The sequence below is a fragment of the Euprymna scolopes genome, chromosome 40 (genome assembly GCF_053919585.1).
Source record: "Euprymna scolopes isolate OS-2025 chromosome 40, ASM5391958v1, whole genome shotgun sequence".
Taxonomy (NCBI): Eukaryota; Metazoa; Mollusca; class Cephalopoda; order Sepiida; family Sepiolidae; genus Euprymna; species Euprymna scolopes.
The window spans coordinates 45,678,983-45,702,595 of record NC_136521.1 but is presented as its reverse complement, the minus strand read 5'-3'; the positions used below and the strand labels follow the sequence as shown (position 1 = coordinate 45,702,595).

Below are 23,613 nucleotides of genomic sequence, written 5' to 3'. Positions count from 1 at the left end.
ATTACCACATCACTACCCCCCCCCCAAAAAAAAGAGTGAGACCGAATAGCTAAGTAGAGTCAAGGAAGAAGGAAAGACAGAGTCACTTGTATATGAAGCAACTATAACGAATACATCCACAAACGTAACTAATAAATACATTGGAATGACGAAGGGGCCGTTTAAACAAAGATATTATATGCACATGAGCTCTTTTAGAGCAAAAGAGAGAAGTAATACGGCTTTAGCAAACAAGATCTGGCAGTGAAAAGAAGAAGGTGCGTCTTTTACGGTGAAACGGAAAAAAATCGAGCAAAAACCTTCATACTCCCCAGAGCTAAAACAATGCTCGCTCTGCAATGCCGAAAAATATTATATTTTAAAAGCAATCCAAGAAGATGGATGCTTAAATGTAAGAAATGAATGCTTGAAGGAATGTATACATAGAAGAGGATCGCTTCTTATAAATTGGGATAGAAAAAAAGATAAAACGTGAAGATAAAAAAAAAAGATTAGTTATAGACACATGTCAAAATATTTTATTTTATTTTATATTATTGTAGATCTTATCACCCATTTTAAACGAGATCTAGAGAGAATTTTTAAGTTTAAAATTTTAAATGTTTTAAAACGTGTTTTTATATAAAACGAGATCATGTTATACTTAATATACTTAAATATAAAAACGCCAATTTTTGACACCGTTTAGACCTATTTCAATCTAAGATTTATTACCGTTTTTTAAAACGAAATTACATATAATTTTAAAATAACGGTTTAAATAATTTTAAACGTGAAACGAGACTTAAATATAAACATATGCCATATTTTTTACACAATTTAAGTCTATTTTAACTAAATATTATTACCGTAATTAAAACGAAACTAGAGGTTAATTTAAAATAAATCTTAAACGTTTTTAAACGCAAAGCGATACTTAAATATTAGTATATACCATCCCCTGGGCACTTCCTAGGTCTATTTCAGTCTAAATTTTATTACTCTATTTTTAAACGAGATTAGACATAACTTCAAAATGAACTTTTAAAACGCCTTTAAACGAGACTTAAACTGAATGACAGGGGGGGGGGGATGCTTAAAGAAAAATAATAATATAGAAGGCATCATCCCATACTTTTTAATTTATTGCTTCAAATGTATTACCTTATTAAAATAGCATACAAAAAAAAAATAAATAAATTAAAAAAAAAAAATAAAGGATAAAATAAATAAATAAAAATTATGGTGTGCATATATAGAGTTCCGGTTCCGGTTAAAGACAGATGAGAGTCGGCTGAAAAGAGCCCGAGGCGGACATTAAGAGCAGTCCTCAACTACCGGGCTTGAAACCGTCGGTACCGACTACCGATATAAATGTAAATTCCTGTATATATTATACAAAAAAATATATTGCTCTTATTTCGAGAAAGGTTTTTTCTCTAATAATAGAGCACTACAAAAAAGTACAAGTATATATATATATATATATATATATATATATATATATATATATATATATATATATATATATATATATATATAAAGCTGAACGTCTGTGCGTGTGTCTGATCATGAATAAACTCCTATATGGTTGACTTTTATAGAAAACTGATCACATATAATGATAGAAGATGTATCGAGACACAGGAATTGGTATGATTACGAATTAGTATAATTAGTTATTACTTATCACAATATTCTGTGGATCTATATTAAAAACCTTGTTAACCTTTGTGACATATTTCCATTCTATGGAGGTCAGGTGCGAACGAACACCACATCATTTTATTATACCATATTTCTTCAAACTGAAACATAATTATCAAAGTATACTTATGCAGTTAGATATGAAAAGTCTTTATTAAAGTTTGTGCCTATTTCCATTCTATGGAAGCCAGGCACGAACACAGACCCCACAATTTTATTATACCATCCCTATAAGTTGAAACATACTTATCAAAGTATTATTATGTACATCTATATCAAAAACCCTTGTAAACGTTTTTCTTTTCATTTCTTATTTTCATACTTTGTGGGCCAGGCACGAACACAGACCCCACAATTTTTATGAACCACCGTTCTGATAGATCAAACATACCCATTCCTGATCCTCGATACATCTATCATTATATGTAATCAGTTTTTTAAAATAGTCAACCATATAGGAGCCCATTCGTGACCACACACACACACACACACACACACACACACACGCGCATTCAGCTTTATATTATATATATATATATATATATATTTTTTTTTTTCCACAGTCATCACCACTTATCAAGGCCCGGAAGCCACTCAGGGATAAGGGTTATTGAAAGTACATTACGTTAGTGTGGAGATTTGATGAAGTGTTTACTTAAGGGGGCGGTTCATTAGGAATTTGTTAATGTTGGACTTGAAGACATCCAAGTTGTAGTCCAGTGGGAAGCAGGCAGACGGAACAGAGTTCCACAGGCATGCAGTTCTAAGAAAGAAGCTTTGTTCATGGAATCCGCGTTTTGATTTAGGCACAGAATTTCCCCCACTCTATAGAGTGGGGGAAATTTTTCACAGTGGATTCAGCTAGACGGGTGTTTTTCGTGAAAGATTGGCGAGGGGGGACCAGAGATTGGAGTTCAGACGAGCAACTGCCATGGAAATAACGATAAAACAAGGATAGGCTCGCAACGTCTCTTCTGTGGGAGAGAGGTTGCAGGGTAGAGAAAAGGGCATCCCCCACTAAACCACGAAGTCTATTTTGTACTCTGTCAAGGCAGGATAGGCTGTTTTTAGCAGCTCCTGCCCAGATATGGGAACAGTATTCCATCCTTGGACGTACTTTACTTGGCTTTTATATAGATAGAGAATTGCATCAGTAGTGAGATATCTTCTGGAGTGGTAGAAGGATCCCACCATCTTTCCAGCGACCTTGGCAAAAGACTTGATGTACGTGTTCCATTTCAGATGAGGAGTAAGGTCAACCCCAGAAGCTTGTCAAAACACGGGGCCTCACCCAGACGAGAGCCATCCATCACAATTGATGCCAGCTGGGGATCAGAGTGTTGATGATGTAAGGATAGGAGTTTGGTTTTGGATGCATTAAAGGTAACCAGCCACATCTTCCCCCACTGAACCACGCGCTCGAGATCAGAGGAGACAGAATCAGAGAGAACTTTGTCATTTACAGCCTTTGATGTGTTGCCGTAGATGGTCGTGTCATCAGCATAGATGTCAATGAATGATTTAAGTATGTGTTTAGGGAGGTCATTGATGTAGATCAGGAAGAGAGTTGGGCCTAGGATGGACCCCTGAGGGACTCCAGCATTTATATTGCAGGCCTCCGATTTTTGTCCATCTACCACTACTCTTATGAGCCTAGCGGAGAGAAATGATTTAATGATTGAGAAAACATTTCCAGTTATACCGTAGCTGGAAATCTTGTGAAGTAGACCCTTATGCCATACCTTGTCGAAGGCCTTTGATATGTCAAGAGCAATTGCCCTAGAAAGGAAGCCTTTGTCAAGAGATTCACTAATCCTGTGGGATATAACCGTAAGCACATCTGCTGTAGATCTTGCAGAGTGGAAACCATATTGTGTGTCACTAAGAAGGTTATTCCTGCTGAGGTGGTTGACTATTTCTCTATTTAATATGGATTCCAGCAACTTACTCATAACACACAGGAGACTTATTGGTCTGTACTGAGAGGGAGATGACTTATCACCTGAATTCTTAAATACAGGGCAAACTGATGAGGTCTTCCAGGGAGTCGGAAAGCACTTCTCCTTAAGGCAGCGCTTAAATAGTTTTGTAAGTATGGGAGCAAGTTCTAGTTGAAGCTTTTTTAACACTATAATTGGGATGCCATCAGGGCCAGTTGCTTTACGAGAATCTAGGTTCTTGATTTGCTTGGCGACCTCATGCACGGATATTTGTATGTTACCTAGCTTGTTCTGTGTTATAGGAGGAAATATGGGGAGTTGATGGCCTTTGTCGCATAGGGTAGAATTAGCTGCAAAGTTCTTTGCAAATAGTTTGGCCTTGTCTGACGCTGACGAGATGACCTTTGGCCCATTCATAATGGTTAGGATAGAACGCACACTTCTGTTCAGGATCCTATTTGTTATTTGCAAAAACTGGTGGGAACCAAGCCGCTGATCAGCTACCTTGGATTTAACAGACTGAGCATATACCTCTCTTGCATTTTTTATTACTCTTTTACAGTGGTTGCTGGCAGTCCTGAAAGCAGCTTTAGTCTCAGTGCATCTATTACGTTAGTAGCTATGGAAAAAGTGATTTCTGTGCACGATAGCAGCAGCACATTCTGGGGAGACCCATGGCTGGTTGTTAGGTTTTTGTTGGAATTTTTTAGATGGTATGAATTGGTCTATGCCTAAAATTATCCATTCGGTCAGATCTGATACTATAGAGGACACTTCCTTTTTAAACATATGTGTATATATATATATATATATATATATATATATATATATATATATATATATATATATATATATATGTGTGTGTGTGTGTGTATGTGTGTGTGTGTGTGTGTGTGTTTTAATCAATTACAAATGCACAAAACAAAATAGGAAAGACTTTTGCTAAACGATTATGTGTAAATTACAAAAAAAAAAAAATTGAAAAAAAAGTTGTGAGAAGTGGGATTTACCGTTAAATTGACGACTTTTAATGGTTTTGGGATATGCTAAAAACGAATATCACATTTAAATTTTGGCACAGTTTTCTGGATATTAAGACATTTATTATCCAATGTAATCCACTGTGTTTTTACTGGCGGTCATCTTTTTTTTTCCAACTGAAGAGTACTAATACGCATGCGTGTTACAAAACACCCCCTCCTCCTCATGTATAGAATGGCGATTGCCACTGGCATTTATTAAGTAGTACATTAGATAAAAAAAATTGTCTTAATATCCAGAAACTATTGTTCTGTCAAAAATTTATATGTGATATTCGTTTTTAGTATACCCGAAAATATGTAACGGTCGTCATTTAAAGATGATTTAAAGGTAGAAAGAAAGTAAAAATTTATCACTTGTAATATTTAAAAAATTTTAAACGATCATACTAAAATATTGAAATGAACAACAACAAAAAAATAGGAAAGAGTGTTGTTTTTATGAACATAATTACTTTTGATAGACGATTATGTGTAAATTATAAAAAAAATAAAAAATGTTGTCAGAAGTGGGATTCGAACCCACGCCCACATTCGTGGACCAGAATACTCATAATCCTGGTTAAGGAATACTACATTCCTTGAGTCTGGCGCCTTAGACCGCTCGGTCATCCTGACACACATTCACTAAACGCTGACCTATTTTTACTTATTATTAAAAGTAATATCAGTTTTCAATGACTCACAGTTTAGTGTTTTGCTGTTTTTTTTTTTTTTACCGCCCCCATCCTCAACACTCCCCCCACTCCCATTGACAGACAGGCCATGCGCTGCTTTAGGGTAAAAAAAAAAATTGTTCGGTGAAGTTCATTTCTTTTCATCATGGTCACTAATTTCATGTTACATGAAAGGGCTGCCTCCTTATCATGTAAGTAAGAAGACATACTAGATATGTAGGCACCGCCAAAACTGGGGGGGCAGGTCAGTACTTTTTTACGGACCGTCTTTTTAAAAATCTACCAAAAATCAGGTAATTATCCGATCAATACGAAATTTGCAGCGATTATTAAGAGAAGAATGAACTTTATAACGGTGTACTTATTTTTCATAAACGATATTTATATATATATTTTTTTTGCTTACAACCCCCCCCCTTGTTTTGAAGTGGGAACAAATATGCTTAAAATAATCATCTGAAACTGAACACAACATATTGTGTTGTTGTAAGGGACAAAATTATAGATTAAAAAAAAAAAAAATTGTTTGCATACCTTATTTAGACGTCTGAATATCAGAACTTCGATTGTGTTTAATTATCCCGCTTTTGAGTTTTGAAGTGTGAAATTCAGTGAATATGTTAAGTAAAATAATTAATTTAAGTTAAGCAAAACAAAAAATTTTTTTTTTAATATTTATACGAAAAAAGCCATTTTAAAATCTTTGATAAATAAATTAACAATTTTTTTTTTAGCGAGCCGAATAATGCATGACCATTATTAAACAGGGCATGCTTTGAAGAATCGATACCAAAAAAAAAAAAAATTCGATAAATATTGTGCCCTTTGTGTTAAAAATAGCATAATTTTTTTCGATCCCGTTTGAAAACGTTTGCCGCCTTTCGACTACGGTGGACCAAACGCGCTGAAATAATTTTTTTATTCTGCTTTAAATTGCCCCCCCCCCATTTTGGGGAGCATGGCCCCCACACACATGCACATTAAAAACCAAACTCATACAAATGGTCACCCATCTGGTACTGGCCAGCCTCAGCTTAATAATACATTGAAATTTTCGTCACTGAAAAATAAGTTTTTTTGGCCTGTTTGGTCTTCCATAGTTTGCTTCTTATCAAATGCGAACGTAAACAGTGTCGATCTAGGCTCTAGATCGACGCGAAATAACTGGTTACATATATGAATAAGTGGAATTATTTGAAATCCAGGTACTTATATTATAATATTTTTGCATATTCTCTTAGAAAATAATCCTAAATCTTAGTTAGACAATAAATAAATAAATTAATTATTTCAAAAACCTTTTTTTTTTAAATACTTATGTACGTTTTTTGTGCAAGACAAAAAATGTCAATTGTTAACTTTTGGGGAACATTTAAAATTAAAAATTTAATTAAAAATAGTAGAAAAAGTTTTACATTATTCTGTTTTCTATATGATAAAATCCAGGGTTTTATCTTTCTGGAAAAAAAAGAAGTTACTCAGAAATAATGGATTTTAATAAATGTAATTTCGTTTTAAAAAACAACAACTTGATTTTGCGGCCATTTTTGGCGCTGCCTACAGATAAGTAAAAATGATATTTTTTTTTACATAAGCATCGCCCAAGGCCCAGAAACCACTCGAGGATAAAGGTTAAGAGTGTACAGTAGTCAATTGAACAACATAGTAATTGTTAGTAATGGAAATTCGGTAAATTTGTTAACGTAAGTGGAACGGCTCATCAAGAACTTGTTTACGTTGAACTTGAAGACAACCATATTGTAGTCAGCTGGAAAGCAGGAAAACAGAAGACAATTCCACAGGCGTGCAGTTCTAAGCTATTAGGATAAGGTTAGAATCGAACCCTGTAGGCAAGTGTTAAAGATAATGGAAAATGGAATGTTAAAAATTAAATCCATTGTTAATTCTATTAGAAATAGTTAAATAAAAAAAGAGTCGATTGTCCATTTTTTTTTAGAAATCTAGATATTAAATATGTCAGTTAAATGAATGCACAATGCGAGTTAAAATATATTGTTTAAAAATAGGTTAGAATTAGAGTTGAGGATTCTTTTGTTTGCCAAAAGTGTGTTTGGACAAACATATGTAAAGCCACGTAAAGATTAGTCAAGTTTGAAAAACACACTTCTGACGTCATAAACAAAGAACAGTTCTCAATATAGGAATCTGAGGTTTCAAAGTTAGAGGTCAGTTGATCAGCCAAGAGTTGAGAGTCAAGCGTTGAAAGACAGAGTTGAGGAGAGGGAGAGTCAGTTCTAGTGGGAGCCCCTTAGAGGCAGAGGGTAGAAGATTAGACCATGTAGATCCAAGTTTGAATTCCTGATGTAACCGATCGGCCGGTTGATGAATAAAGAAATCATCTATATTTTGTAAGTGTTGTCTCGTATCGTCATTCTTTACAACAGAAAAGGTAAATGTGTTTTATCATCAAGCCCGTCCAAAATGATGGTCCCCACCATCATCATAAGGAAGTGCCTCCTCTCCTCCTCCTCTCTATATGTGTATTAGAACTGTTGCACATATCATACAGTATGTATTAATAATATGAAGTCCCCAAGAAGCATCCCAGCCAGATATAAATGTCTTCCCATCAAAATTGTCATCGTCATTCGTGTATTATATGTACGCCGTTATACATCACCATCGTTATATATGTGGCACAATATGAACCCGTTATCTCCTCCCAATAGGTACCTCTATACAACATTCAAAATTAAGAAAACATCTTCCGGTTTAAAAAAAATATATAAGGTATGTCATTTGCTTCTTTTTTTTTTTTTTTTTTTCATATCAGCATTTACCGTTAAATTGACGACTTTTAATGGTTTTGGGGTATGCTAAAAACGAATATCACATTTAAATTTTGGCACAGTTTTCTGGATATTAAGACATTTATTATCCAATGTAATCCACTGTGTTTTTACTGGCGGTCATCTTTTTTTTTCCAACTGAAGAGTACTAATACGCATGCGTGTTACAAAACACCCCCTCCTCCTCATGTATAGAATGGCGATTGCCACTGGCATTTATTAAGTAGTGCATTAGATAAAAAAAATTGTCTTAATATCCAGAAACTATTGTTCTGTCAAAAATCTATATGTGATATTCGTTTTTAGTATACCCGAAAATATGTAACGGTCGTCATTTAAAGATGATTTAAAGGTAGAAAGAAAGTAAAAATTTATCACTTGTAATATTTAAAAAATTTTAAACGATCATACTAAAATATTGAAATGAACAACAACAACAAAATAGGAAAGAGTGTTGTTTTTATGAACATAATTACTTTTGATAGACGATTATGTGTAAATTATAAAAAAAAAAAAAACGTTGTCAGAAGTGGGATTCGAACCCACGCCCACATTCGTGGACCAGAATACTCATAATCCTGGTTAAGGAATCTACATTCCTTGAGTCTGGCGCCTTAGACCGCTCGGCCATCCTGACACACATTCACTAAACGCTGACCTATTTTTACTTATTATTAAAAGTAATATCAGTTTTCAATGACTCACAGTTTACTGTTTTGCTGTTTTTTTTTTTACCGCCCCCATCCTCAACACTCCCCCCACTCCCATTGACAGACAGGCCATGGGCTGCTTTAGGGTAAAAAAAAAAAAATTGTTCGGTTCGTAATGTGTGGATTGTTTGGTGAAGTTCATATCTTTTCATCATGGTCACTAATTTCATGTTACATGAAAGGGCTGCCCCCTTATCATGTAAGTAAGAAGACATACTAGATAAGTAAAAATGATATTTTTTTTTTACATAAGCATCGCCCAAGGCCCAGAAACCACTCGAGGATAAAGGTTAAGAGTGTACAGTAGTCAATTGAACAACATAGTAATTGTTAGTAATGGAAATTCGGTAAATTTGTTAACGTAAGTGGAACGGCTCATCAAGAACTTGTTTACGTTGAACTTGAAGACAACCATATTGTAGTCAGCTGGAAAGCAGGAAAACAGAAGACAGTTCCACAGGCGTGCAGTTCTAAGCTATTAGGATAAGGTTAGAATCGAACCCTGTAGGCAAGTGTTAAAGATAATGGAAAATGGAATGTTAAAAATTAAATCCATTGTTAATTCTATTAGAAATAGTTAAATAAAAAAAGAGTCGATTGTCCATTTTTTTTTAGAAATCTAGATATTAAATATGTCAGTTAAATGAATGCACAATGCGAGTTAAAATATATTGTTTAAAAATAGGTTAGAATTAGAGTTGAGGATTCTTTTGTTTGCCAAAAGTGTGTTTGGACAAACATATGTAAAGCCACGTAAAGATTAGTCAAGTTTGAAAAACACACTTCTGACGTCATAAACAAAGAACAGTTCTCAATATAGGAATCTGAGGTTTCAAAGTTAGAGGTCAGTTGATCAGCCAAGAGTTGAAAGACAGAGTTGAGGAGAGGGAGAGTCAGTTCTAGTGGGAGCCCCTTAGAGGCAGAGGGTAGAAGATTAGACCATGTAGATCCAAGTTTGAATTCCTGATGTAACCGATCGGCCGGTTGATGAATAAAGAAATATATTTCGTAAGTGTTGTCTCGTATCGTCATTCTTTACAACAGAAAAGGTAAATGTGTTTTATCATCAAGCCCGTCCAAAATAATGGTCCCCACCATCATCATAAGGAAGTGCTTCCTCTCCTCCTCCTCTCTATATGTGTATTAGAACTGTTGCATCATATCATACAGTATGTATTAATAATATGAAGTCCCCAAGAAGCATCCCAGCCAGATATAAATGTCTTCCCATCAAAATTGTCATCGTCATTCGTGTATTATATGTACGCCGTTATACATCACCATCGTTATATATGTGGCACAATATGAACCCGTTATCTCCTCCCAATAGGTACCCCTATACAACATTCAAAATTAAGAAAACATCTTCCGGTTTAAAAAAAATATATAAGGTATGTCATTTGCTTCTTTTTTTTTTTTTTTTTTCATATCAGCATTTACCGTTAAATTGACGACTTTTAATGGTTTTGGGGTATGCTAAAAACGAATATCACATTTAAATTTTGGCACAGTTTTCTGGATATTAAGACATTTATTATCCAATGTAATCCACTGTGTTTTTACTGGCAGTCATCTTTTGTTTTCCAACTGAAGAGTACTAATACGCATGCGTGTTACAAAACACCCCCTCCTCCTCATGTATAGAATGGCGATTGCCACTGGCATTTATTAAGTAGTGCATTAGATAAAAAAAATTGTCTTAATATCTAGAAACTATTGTTCTGTCAAAAATTTATATGTGATATTCGTTTTTAGTATACCCAAAAATATGTAACGGTCGTCATTTAAAGATGATTTAAAGGTAGAAAGAAAGTAAAAATTTATCACTTGTAATATTTAAAAAATTTTAAACGATCATACTAAAATATTGAAATGAACAACAACAAAAAAATAGGAAAGAGTGTTGTTTTTATGAACATAATTACTTTTGATAGACGATTATGTGTAAATTATAAAAACAATAAAAAATGTTGTCAGAAGTGGGATTCGAACCCACGCCCACATTCGTGGACCAGAATACTCATAATCCTGGTTAAGGAATCTACATTCCTTGAGTCTGGCGCCTTAGACCGCTCGGCCATCCTGACACACATTCACTAAATACTGACCTATTTTTACTTATTATTAAAAGTAATATCAGTTTTCAATGACTCACAGTTTACTGTTTTGCTGTTTTTTTTTTTACCGCCCCCATCCTCAACACTCCCCCCACTCCCATTGACAGACAGGCCATGGGCTGCTTTAGGGTAAAAAAAAAAAAATTGTTCGGTTCGTAATGTGTGGATTGTTTGGTGAAGTTCATATCTTTTCATCATGGTCACTAATTTCATGTTACATGAAAGGGCTGCCCCCTTATCATGTAAGTAAGAAGACATACTAGATAAGTAAAAATGATATTTTTTTTTTACATAAGCATCGCCCAAGGCCCAGAAACCACTCGAGGATAAAGGTTAAGAGTGTACAGTAGTCAATTGAACAACATAGTAATTGTTAGTAATGGAAATTCGGTAAATTTGTTAACGTAAGTGGAACGGCTCATCAAGAACTTGTTTACGTTGAACTTGAAGACAACCATATTGTAGTCAGCTGGAAAGCAGGAAAACAGAAGACAGTTCCACAGGCGTGCAGTTCTAAGCTATTAGGATAAGGTTAGAATCGAACCCTGTAGGCAAGTGTTAAAGATAATGGAAAATGGAATGTTAAAAATTAAATCCATTGTTAATTCTATTAGAAATAGTTAAATAAAAAAAGAGTCGATTGTCCATTTTTTTTTAGAAATCTAGATATTAAATATGTCAGTTAAATGAATGCACAATGCGAGTTAAAATATATTGTTTAAAAATAGGTTAGAATTAGAGTTGAGGATTCTTTTGTTTGCCAAAAGTGTGTTTGGACAAACATATGTAAAGCCACGTAAAGATTAGTCAAGTTTGAAAAACACACTTCTGACGTCATAAACAAAGAACAGTTCTCAATATAGGAATCTGAGGTTTCAAAGTTAGAGGTCAGTTGATCAGCCAAGAGTTGAAAGACAGAGTTGAGGAGAGGGAGAGTCAGTTCTAGTGGGAGCCCCTTAGAGGCAGAGGGTAGAAGATTAGACCATGTAGATCCAAGTTTGAATTCCTGATGTAACCGATCGGCCGGTTGATGAATAAAGAAATCATCTATATTTTGTAAGTGTTGTCTCGTATCGTCATTCTTTACAACAGAAAAGGTAAATGTGTTTTATCATCAAGCCCGTCCAAAATGATGGTCCCCACCATCATCATAAGGAAGTGCCTCCTCTCCTCCTCCTCTCTATATGTGTATTAGAACTGTTGCACATATCATACAGTATGTATTAATAATATGAAGTCCCCAAGAAGCATCCCAGCCAGATATAAATGTCTTCCCATCAAAATTGTCATCGTCATTCGTGTATTATATGTACGCCGTTATACATCACCATCGTTATATATGTGGCACAATATGAACCCGTTATCTCCTCCCAATAGGTACCTCTATACAACATTCAAAATTAAGAAAACATCTTCCGGTTTAAAAAAAATATATAAGGTATGTCATTTGCTTCTTTTTTTTTTTTTTTTTTCATATCAGCATTTACCGTTAAATTGACGACTTTTAATGGTTTTGGGGTATGCTAAAAACGAATATCACATTTAAATTTTGGCACAGTTTTCTGGATATTAAGACATTTATTATCCAATGTAATCCACTGTGTTTTTACTGGCGGTCATTTTTTTTTTTCCAACTGAAGAGTACTAATACGCATGCGTGTTACAAAACACCCCCTCCTCCTCATGTATAGAATGGCGATTGCCACTGGCATTTATTAAGTAGTGCATTAGATAAAAAAAATTGTCTTAATATCCAGAAACTATTGTTCTGTCAAAAATCTATATGTGATATTCGTTTTTAGTATACCCGAAAATATGTAACGGTCGTCATTTAAAGATGATTTAAAGGTAGAAAGAAAGTAAAAATTTATCACTTGTAATATTTAAAAAATTTTAAACGATCATACTAAAATATTGAAATGAACAACAACAACAAAATAGGAAAGAGTGTTGTTTTTATGAACATAATTACTTTTGATAGACGATTATGTGTAAATTATAAAAAAAAAAAAAACGTTGTCAGAAGTGGGATTCGAACCCACGCCCACATTCGTGGACCAGAATACTCATAATCCTGGTTAAGGAATCTACATTCCTTGAGTCTGGCGCCTTAGACCGCTCGGCCATCCTGACACACATTCACTAAACGCTGACCTATTTTTACTTATTATTAAAAGTAATATCAGTTTTCAATGACTCACAGTTTACTGTTTTGCTGTTTTTTTTTTTACCGCCCCCATCCTCAACACTCCCCCCACTCCCATTGACAGACAGGCCATGGGCTGCTTTAGGGTAAAAAAAAAAAAATTGTTCGGTTCGTAATGTGTGGATTGTTTGGTGAAGTTCATATCTTTTCATCATGGTCACTAATTTCATGTTACATGAAAGGGCTGCCCCCTTATCATGTAAGTAAGAAGACATACTAGATAAGTAAAAATGATATTTTTTTTTTACATAAGCATCGCCCAAGGCCCAGAAACCACTCGAGGATAAAGGTTAAGAGTGTACAGTAGTCAATTGAACAACATAGTAATTGTTAGTAATGGAAATTCGGTAAATTTGTTAACGTAAGTGGAACGGCTCATCAAGAACTTGTTTACGTTGAACTTGAAGACAACCATATTGTAGTCAGCTGGAAAGCAGGAAAACAGAAGACAGTTCCACAGGCGTGCAGTTCTAAGCTATTAGGATAAGGTTAGAATCGAACCCTGTAGGCAAGTGTTAAAGATAATGGAAAATGGAATGTTAAAAATTAAATCCATTGTTAATTCTATTAGAAATAGTTAAATAAAAAAAGAGTCGATTGTCCATTTTTTTTTAGAAATCTAGATATTAAATATGTCAGTTAAATGAATGCACAATGCGAGTTAAAATATATTGTTTAAAAATAGGTTAGAATTAGAGTTGAGGATTCTTTTGTTTGCCAAAAGTGTGTTTGGACAAACATATGTAAAGCCACGTAAAGATTAGTCAAGTTTGAAAAACACACTTCTGACGTCATAAACAAAGAACAGTTCTCAATATAGGAATCTGAGGTTTCAAAGTTAGAGGTCAGTTGATCAGCCAAGAGTTGAAAGACAGAGTTGAGGAGAGGGAGAGTCAGTTCTAGTGGGAGCCCCTTAGAGGCAGAGGGTAGAAGATTAGACCATGTAGATCCAAGTTTGAATTCCTGATGTAACCGATCGGCCGGTTGATGAATAAAGAAATATATTTCGTAAGTGTTGTCTCGTATCGTCATTCTTTACAACAGAAAAGGTAAATGTGTTTTATCATCAAGCCCGTCCAAAATAATGGTCCCCACCATCATCATAAGGAAGTGCTTCCTCTCCTCCTCCTCTCTATATGTGTATTAGAACTGTTGCATCATATCATACAGTATGTATTAATAATATGAAGTCCCCAAGAAGCATCCCAGCCAGATATAAATGTCTTCCCATCAAAATTGTCATCGTCATTCGTGTATTATATGTACGCCGTTATACATCACCATCGTTATATATGTGGCACAATATGAACCCGTTATCTCCTCCCAATAGGTACCCCTATACAACATTCAAAATTAAGAAAACATCTTCCGGTTTAAAAAAAATATATAAGGTATGTCATTTGCTTCTTTTTTTTTTTTTTTTTTCATATCAGCATTTACCGTTAAATTGACGACTTTTAATGGTTTTGGGGTATGCTAAAAACGAATATCACATTTAAATTTTGGCACAGTTTTCTGGATATTAAGACATTTATTATCCAATGTAATCCACTGTGTTTTTACTGGCAGTCATCTTTTGTTTTCCAACTGAAGAGTACTAATACGCATGCGTGTTACAAAACACCCCCTCCTCCTCATGTATAGAATGGCGATTGCCACTGGCATTTATTAAGTAGTGCATTAGATAAAAAAAATTGTCTTAATATCTAGAAACTATTGTTCTGTCAAAAATTTATATGTGATATTCGTTTTTAGTATACCCAAAAATATGTAACGGTCGTCATTTAAAGATGATTTAAAGGTAGAAAGAAAGTAAAAATTTATCACTTGTAATATTTAAAAAATTTTAAACGATCATACTAAAATATTGAAATGAACAACAACAAAAAAATAGGAAAGAGTGTTGTTTTTATGAACATAATTACTTTTGATAGACGATTATGTGTAAATTATAAAAACAATAAAAAATGTTGTCAGAAGTGGGATTCGAACCCACGCCCACATTCGTGGACCAGAATACTCATAATCCTGGTTAAGGAATCTACATTCCTTGAGTCTGGCGCCTTAGACCGCTCGGCCATCCTGACACACATTCACTAAATACTGACCTATTTTTACTTATTATTAAAAGTAATATCAGTTTTCAATGACTCACAGTTTACTGTTTTGCTGTTTTTTTTTTTACCGCCCCCATCCTCAACACTCCCCCCACTCCCATTGACAGACAGGCCATGGGCTGCTTTAGGGTAAAAAAAAAAAAATTGTTCGGTTCGTAATGTGTGGATTGTTTGGTGAAGTTCATATCTTTTCATCATGGTCACTAATTTCATGTTACATGAAAGGGCTGCCCCCTTATCATGTAAGTAAGAAGACATACTAGATAAGTAAAAATGATATTTTTTTTTTACATAAGCATCGCCCAAGGCCCAGAAACCACTCGAGGATAAAGGTTAAGAGTGTACAGTAGTCAATTGAACAACATAGTAATTGTTAGTAATGGAAATTCGGTAAATTTGTTAACGTAAGTGGAACGGCTCATCAAGAACTTGTTTACGTTGAACTTGAAGACAACCATATTGTAGTCAGCTGGAAAGCAGGAAAACAGAAGACAGTTCCACAGGCGTGCAGTTCTAAGCTATTAGGATAAGGTTAGAATCGAACCCTGTAGGCAAGTGTTAAAGATAATGGAAAATGGAATGTTAAAAATTAAATCCATTGTTAATTCTATTAGAAATAGTTAAATAAAAAAAGAGTCGATTGTCCATTTTTTTTTAGAAATCTAGATATTAAATATGTCAGTTAAATGAATGCACAATGCGAGTTAAAATATATTGTTTAAAAATAGGTTAGAATTAGAGTTGAGGATTCTTTTGTTTGCCAAAAGTGTGTTTGGACAAACATATGTAAAGCCACGTAAAGATTAGTCAAGTTTGAAAAACACACTTCTGACGTCATAAACAAAGAACAGTTCTCAATATAGGAATCTGAGGTTTCAAAGTTAGAGGTCAGTTGATCAGCCAAGAGTTGAAAGACAGAGTTGAGGAGAGGGAGAGTCAGTTCTAGTGGGAGCCCCTTAGAGGCAGAGGGTAGAAGATTAGACCATGTAGATCCAAGTTTGAATTCCTGATGTAACCGATCGGCCGGTTGATGAATAAAGAAATCATCTATATTTTGTAAGTGTTGTCTCGTATCGTCATTCTTTACAACAGAAAAGGTAAATGTGTTTTATCATCAAGCCCGTCCAAAATGATGGTCCCCACCATCATCATAAGGAAGTGCCTCCTCTCCTCCTCCTCTCTATATGTGTATTAGAACTGTTGCACATATCATACAGTATGTATTAATAATATGAAGTCCCCAAGAAGCATCCCAGCCAGATATAAATGTCTTCCCATCAAAATTGTCATCGTCATTCGTGTATTATATGTACGCCGTTATACATCACCATCGTTATATATGTGGCACAATATGAACCCGTTATCTCCTCCCAATAGGTACCTCTATACAACATTCAAAATTAAGAAAACATCTTCCGGTTTAAAAAAAATATATAAGGTATGTCATTTGCTTCTTTTTTTTTTTTTTTTTTCATATCAGCATTTACCGTTAAATTGACGACTTTTAATGGTTTTGGGGTATGCTAAAAACGAATATCACATTTAAATTTTGGCACAGTTTTCTGGATATTAAGACATTTATTATCCAATGTAATCCACTGTGTTTTTACTGGCAGTCATCTTTTGTTTTCCAACTGAAGAGTACTAATACGCATGCGTGTTACAAAACACCCCCTCCTCCTCATGTATAGAATGGCGATTGCCACTGGCATTTATTAAGTAGTGCATTAGATAAAAAAAATTGTCTTAATATCTAGAAACTATTGTTCTGTCAAAAATTTATATGTGATATTCGTTTTTAGTATACCCAAAAATATGTAACGGTCGTCATTTAAAGATGATTTAAAGGTAGAAAGAAAGTAAAAATTTATCACTTGTAATATTTAAAAAATTTTAAACGATCATACTAAAATATTGAAATGAACAACAACAAAAAAATAGGAAAGAGTGTTGTTTTTATGAACATAATTACTTTTGATAGACGATTATGTGTAAATTATAAAAACAATAAAAAATGTTGTCAGAAGTGGGATTCGAACCCACGCCCACATTCGTGGACCAGAATACTCATAATCCTGGTTAAGGAATCTACATTCCTTGAGTCTGGCGCCTTAGACCGCTCGGCCATCCTGACACACATTCACTAAATACTGACCTATTTTTACTTATTATTAAAAGTAATATCAGTTTTCAATGACTCACAGTTTACTGTTTTGCTGTTTTTTTTTTTACCGCCCCCATCCTCAACACTCCCCCCACTCCCATTGACAGACAGGCCATGGGCTGCTTTAGGGTAAAAAAAAAAAAATTGTTCGGTTCGTAATGTGTGGATTGTTTGGTGAAGTTCATATCTTTTCATCATGGTCACTAATTTCATGTTACATGAAAGGGCTGCCCCCTTATCATGTAAGTAAGAAGACATACTAGATAAGTAAAAATGATATTTTTTTTTTACATAAGCATCGCCCAAGGCCCAGAAACCACTCGAGGATAAAGGTTAAGAGTGTACAGTAGTCAATTGAACAACATAGTAATTGTTAGTAATGGAAATTCGGTAAATTTGTTAACGTAAGTGGAACGGCTCATCAAGAACTTGTTTACGTTGAACTTGAAGACAACCATATTGTAGTCAGCTGGAAAGCAGGAAAACAGAAGACAGTTCCACAGGCGTGCAGTTCTAAGCTATTAGGATAAGGTTAGAATCGAACCCTGTAGGCAAGTGTTAAAGATAATGGAAAATGGAATGTTAAAAATTAAATCCATTGTTAATTCTATTAGAAATAGTTAAATAAAAAAAGAGTCGATTGTCCATTTTTTTTTAGAAATCTAGATATTAAATATGTCAGTTAAATGAATGCACAATGCGAGTTAAAATATATTGTTTAAAAATAGGTTAGAATTAGAGTTGAGGATTCTTTTGTTTGCCAAAAGTGTGTTTGGACAAACATATGTAAAGCCACGTAAAGATTAGTCAAGTTTGAAAAACACACTTCTGACGTCATAAACAAAGAACAGTTCTCAATATAGGAATCTGAGGTTTCAAAGTTAGAGGTCAGTTGATCAGCCAAGAGTTGAAAGACAGAGTTGAGGAGAGGGAGAGTCAGTTCTAGTGGGAGCCCCTTAGAGGCAGAGGGTAGAAGATTAGACCATGTAGATCCAAGTTTGAATTCCTGATGTAACCGATCGGCCGGTTGATGAATAAAGAAATATATTTCGTAAGTGTTGTCTCGTATCGTCATTCTTTACAACAGAAAAGGTAAATGTGTTTTATCATCAAGCCCGTCCAAAATAATGGTCCCCACCATCATCATAAGGAAGTGCTTCCTCTCCTCCTCCTCTCTATATGTGTATTAGAACTGTTGCATCATATCATACAGTATGTATTAATAATATGAAGTCCCCAAGAAGCATCCCAGCCAGATATAAATGTCTTCCCATCAAAATTGTCATCGTCATTCGTGTATTATATGTACGCCGTTATACATCACCATCGTTATATATGTGGCACAATATGAACCCGTTATCTCCTCCCAATAGGTACCCCTATACAACATTCAAAATTAAGAAAACATCTTCCGGTTTAAAAAAAATATATAAGGTATGTCATTTGCTTCTTTTTTTTTTTTTTTTTTCATATCAGCATTTACCGTTAAATTGACGACTTTTAATGGTTTTGGGGTATGCTAAAAACGAATATCACATTTAAATTTTGGCACAGTTTTCTGGATATTAAGACATTTATTATCCAATGTAATCCACTGTGTTTTTACTGGCAGTCATCTTTTGTTTTCCAACTGAAGAGTACTAATACGCATGCGTGTTACAAAACACCCCCTCCTCCTCATGTATAGAATGGCGATTGCCACTGGCATTTATTAAGTAGTGCATTAGATAAAAAAAATTGTCTTAATATCTAGAAACTATTGTTCTGTCAAAAATTTATATGTGATATTCGTTTTTAGTATACCCAAAAATATGTAACGGTCGTCATTTAAAGATGATTTAAAGGTAGAAAGAAAGTAAAAATTTATCACTTGTAATATTTAAAAAATTTTAAACGATCATACTAAAATATTGAAATGAACAACAACAAAAAAATAGGAAAGAGTGTTGTTTTTATGAACATAATTACTTTTGATAGACGATTATGTGTAAATTATAAAAACAATAAAAAATGTTGTCAGAAGTGGGATTCGAACCCACGCCCACATTCGTGGACCAGAATACTCATAATCCTGGTTAAGGAATCTACATTCCTTGAGTCTGGCGCCTTAGACCGCTCGGCCATCCTGACACACATTCACTAAATACTGACCTATTTTTACTTATTATTAAAAGTAATATCAGTTTTCAATGACTCACAGTTTACTGTTTTGCTGTTTTTTTTTTTACCGCCCCCATCCTCAACACTCCCCCCACTCCCATTGACAGACAGGCCATGGGCTGCTTTAGGGTAAAAAAAAAAAAATTGTTCGGTTCGTAATGTGTGGATTGTTTGGTGAAGTTCATATCTTTTCATCATGGTCACTAATTTCATGTTACATGAAAGGGCTGCCCCCTTATCATGTAAGTAAGAAGACATACTAGATAAGTAAAAATGATATTTTTTTTTTACATAAGCATCGCCCAAGGCCCAGAAACCACTCGAGGATAAAGGTTAAGAGTGTACAGTAGTCAATTGAACAACATAGTAATTGTTAGTAATGGAAATTCGGTAAATTTGTTAACGTAAGTGGAACGGCTCATCAAGAACTTGTTTACGTTGAACTTGAAGACAACCATATTGTAGTCAGCTGGAAAGCAGGAAAACAGAAGACAGTTCCACAGGCGTGCAGTTCTAAGCTATTAGGATAAGGTTAGAATCGAACCCTGTAGGCAAGTGTTAAAGATAATGGAAAATGGAATGTTAAAAATTAAATCCATTGTTAATTCTATTAGAAATAGTTAAATAAAAAAAGAGTCGATTGTCCATTTTTTTTTAGAAATCTAGATATTAAATATGTCAGTTAAATGAATGCACAATGCGAGTTAAAATATATTGTTTAAAAATAGGTTAGAATTAGAGTTGAGGATTCTTTTGTTTGCCAAAAGTGTGTTTGGACAAACATATGTAAAGCCACGTAAAGATTAGTCAAGTTTGAAAAACACACTTCTGACGTCATAAACAAAGAACAGTTCTCAATATAGGAATCTGAGGTTTCAAAGTTAGAGGTCAGTTGATCAGCCAAGAGTTGAAAGACAGAGTTGAGGAGAGGGAGAGTCAGTTCTAGTGGGAGCCCCTTAGAGGCAGAGGGTAGAAGATTAGACCATGTAGATCCAAGTTTGAATTCCTGATGTAACCGATCGGCCGGTTGATGAATAAAGAAATATATTTCGTAAGTGTTGTCTCGTATCGTCATTCTTTACAACAGAAAAGGTAAATGTGTTTTATCATCAAGCCCGTCCAAAATAATGGTCCCCACCATCATCATAAGGAAGTGCTTCCTCTCCTCCTCCTCTCTATATGTGTATTAGAACTGTTGCATCATATCATACAGTATGTATTAATAATATGAAGTCCCCAAGAAGCATCCCAGCCAGATATAAATGTCTTCCCATCAAAATTGTCATCGTCATTCGTGTATTATATGTACGCCGTTATACATCACCATCGTTATATATGTGGCACAATATGAACCCGTTATCTCCTCCCAATAGGTACCCCTATACAACATTCAAAATTAAGAAAACATCTTCCGGTTTAAAAAAAATATATAAGGTATGTCATTTGCTTCTTTTTTTTTTTTTTTTTTCATATCAGCATTTACCGTTAAATTGACGACTTTTAATGGTTTTGGGGTATGCTAAAAACGAATATCACATTTAAATTTTGGCACAGTTTTCTGGATATTAAGACATTTATTATCCAATGTAATCCACTGTGTTTTTACTGGCAGTCATCTTTTGTTTTCCAACTGAAGAGTACTAATACGCATGCGTGTTACAAAACACCCCCTCCTCCTCATGTATAGAATGGCGATTGCCACTGGCATTTATTAAGTAGTGCATTAGATAAAAAAAATTGTCTTAATATCTAGAAACTATTGTTCTGTCAAAAATTTATATGTGATATTCGTTTTTAGTATACCCAAAAATATGTAACGGTCGTCATTTAAAGATGATTTAAAGGTAGAAAGAAAGTAAAAATTTATCACTTGTAATATTTAAAAAATTTTAAACGATCATACTAAAATATTGAAATGAACAACAACAAAAAAATAGGAAAGAGTGTTGTTTTTATGAACATAATTACTTTTGATAGACGATTATGTGTAAATTATAAAAACAATAAAAAATGTTGTCAGAAGTGGGATTCGAACCCACGCCCACATTCGTGGACCAGAATACTCATAATCCTGGTTAAGGAATCTACATTCCTTGAGTCTGGCGCCTTAGACCGCTCGGCCATCCTGACACACATTCACTAAATACTGACCTATTTTTACTTATTATTAAAAGTAATATCAGTTTTCAATGACTCACAGTTTACTGTTTTGCTGTTTTTTTTTTTACCGCCCCCATCCTCAACACTCCCCCCACTCCCATTGACAGACAGGCCATGGGCTGCTTTAGGGTAAAAAAAAAAAAATTGTTCGGTTCGTAATGTGTGGATTGTTTGGTGAAGTTCATATCTTTTCATCATGGTCACTAATTTCATGTTACATGAAAGGGCTGCCCCCTTATCATGTAAGTAAGAAGACATACTAGATAAGTAAAAATGATATTTTTTTTTTACATAAGCATCGCCCAAGGCCCAGAAACCACTCGAGGATAAAGGTTAAGAGTGTACAGTAGTCAATTGAACAACATAGTAATTGTTAGTAATGGAAATTCGGTAAATTTGTTAACGTAAGTGGAACGGCTCATCAAGAACTTGTTTACGTTGAACTTGAAGACAACCATATTGTAGTCAGCTGGAAAGCAGGAAAACAGAAGACAGTTCCACAGGCGTGCAGTTCTAAGCTATTAGGATAAGGTTAGAATCGAACCCTGTAGGCAAGTGTTAAAGATAATGGAAAATGGAATGTTAAAAATTAAATCCATTGTTAATTCTATTAGAAATAGTTAAATAAAAAAAGAGTCGATTGTCCATTTTTTTTTAGAAATCTAGATATTAAATATGTCAGTTAAATGAATGCACAATGCGAGTTAAAATATATTGTTTAAAAATAGGTTAGAATTAGAGTTGAGGATTCTTTTGTTTGCCAAAAGTGTGTTTGGACAAACATATGTAAAGCCACGTAAAGATTAGTCAAGTTTGAAAAACACACTTCTGACGTCATAAACAAAGAACAGTTCTCAATATAGGAATCTGAGGTTTCAAAGTTAGAGGTCAGTTGATCAGCCAAGAGTTGAGAGTCAAGCGTTGAAAGACAGAGTTGAGGAGAGGGAGAGTCAGTTCTAGTGGGAGCCCCTTAGAGGCAGAGGGTAGAAGATTAGACCATGTAGATCCAAGTTTGAATTCCTGATGTAACCGATCGGCCGGTTGATGAATAAAGAAATATATTTTGTAAGTGTTGTCTCGTATCGTCATTCTTTACAACAGAAAAGGTAAATGTGTTTTATCATCAAGCCCGTCCAAAATAATGGTCCCCACCATCATCATAAGGAAGTGCTTCCTCTCCTCCTCCTCTCTATATGTTTATTAGAACTGTTGCATCATATCATACAGTATGTATTAATAATATGAAGTCCCCCAAGAAGCATCCCAGCCAGATATAAATGTCTTCCCATCAAAATTGTCATCGTCATTCGTGTATTATATGTACGCCGTTATACATCACCATCGTTATATATGTGGCACAATATGAACCCGTTATCTCCTCCCAATAGGTACCCCTATACAACATTCAAAATTAAGAAAACATCTTCCGGTTTAAAAAAAATATATAAGGTATGTCATTTGCTTCTTTTTTTTTTTTTTTTTTCATATCAGCATTTACCGTTAAATTGACGACTTTTAATGGTTTTGGGGTATGCTAAAAACGAATATCAGATTTAAATTTTGGCACAGTTTTCTGGATATTAAGACATTTATTATCCAATGTAATCCACTGTGTTTTTACTGGCGGTCATCTTTTTTTTTCCAACTGAAGAGTACTAATACGCATGCGTGTTACAAAACACCCCCTCCTCCTCATGTATAGAATGGCGATTGCCACTGGCATTTATTAAGTAGTGCATTAGATAAAAAAAATTGTCTTAATATCTAGAAACTATTGTTCTGTCAAAAATTTATATGTGATATTCGTTTTTAGTATACCCGAAAAT

General features: G+C 34.4%; 8 non-coding genes across 8 annotated transcripts; all 8 read right to left on the bottom strand.

Moving 5' to 3' along the window:
* Positions 1–5,167: 5,167 nt before the first annotated feature.
* On the bottom strand, positions 5,168–5,284 carry Trnal-caa (transfer RNA leucine (anticodon CAA)). Its single transcript has 2 exons — positions 5,247–5,284; positions 5,168–5,213 (listed from the first exon to the last, which is right to left on the bottom strand). It is a non-coding gene; the product is annotated as a tRNA-Leu (tRNA).
* Positions 5,285–8,674: 3,390 nt separating this feature from the next.
* Trnal-caa (transfer RNA leucine (anticodon CAA)) lies at positions 8,675–8,790 on the bottom strand. Its single transcript has 2 exons — positions 8,753–8,790; positions 8,675–8,720 (listed from the first exon to the last, which is right to left on the bottom strand). It is a non-coding gene; the product is annotated as a tRNA-Leu (tRNA).
* Positions 8,791–10,834: 2,044 nt separating this feature from the next.
* Positions 10,835–10,950, bottom strand: Trnal-caa (transfer RNA leucine (anticodon CAA)). The gene is made up of 2 exons: positions 10,913–10,950; positions 10,835–10,880 (listed from the first exon to the last, which is right to left on the bottom strand). It is a non-coding gene; the product is annotated as a tRNA-Leu (tRNA).
* A 2,047-nt stretch (positions 10,951–12,997) lies between these two features.
* Trnal-caa (transfer RNA leucine (anticodon CAA)) lies at positions 12,998–13,113 on the bottom strand. Its single transcript has 2 exons — positions 13,076–13,113; positions 12,998–13,043 (listed from the first exon to the last, which is right to left on the bottom strand). It is a non-coding gene; the product is annotated as a tRNA-Leu (tRNA).
* Positions 13,114–15,157: 2,044 nt separating this feature from the next.
* Trnal-caa (transfer RNA leucine (anticodon CAA)) lies at positions 15,158–15,273 on the bottom strand. The gene is made up of 2 exons: positions 15,236–15,273; positions 15,158–15,203 (listed from the first exon to the last, which is right to left on the bottom strand). It is a non-coding gene; the product is annotated as a tRNA-Leu (tRNA).
* Positions 15,274–17,321: 2,048 nt separating this feature from the next.
* Trnal-caa (transfer RNA leucine (anticodon CAA)) lies at positions 17,322–17,437 on the bottom strand. Its single transcript has 2 exons — positions 17,400–17,437; positions 17,322–17,367 (listed from the first exon to the last, which is right to left on the bottom strand). It is a non-coding gene; the product is annotated as a tRNA-Leu (tRNA).
* Positions 17,438–19,481: 2,044 nt separating this feature from the next.
* On the bottom strand, positions 19,482–19,597 carry Trnal-caa (transfer RNA leucine (anticodon CAA)). The gene is made up of 2 exons: positions 19,560–19,597; positions 19,482–19,527 (listed from the first exon to the last, which is right to left on the bottom strand). It is a non-coding gene; the product is annotated as a tRNA-Leu (tRNA).
* A 2,044-nt stretch (positions 19,598–21,641) lies between these two features.
* On the bottom strand, positions 21,642–21,757 carry Trnal-caa (transfer RNA leucine (anticodon CAA)). Its single transcript has 2 exons — positions 21,720–21,757; positions 21,642–21,687 (listed from the first exon to the last, which is right to left on the bottom strand). It is a non-coding gene; the product is annotated as a tRNA-Leu (tRNA).
* Positions 21,758–23,613: the final 1,856 nt, after the last annotated feature.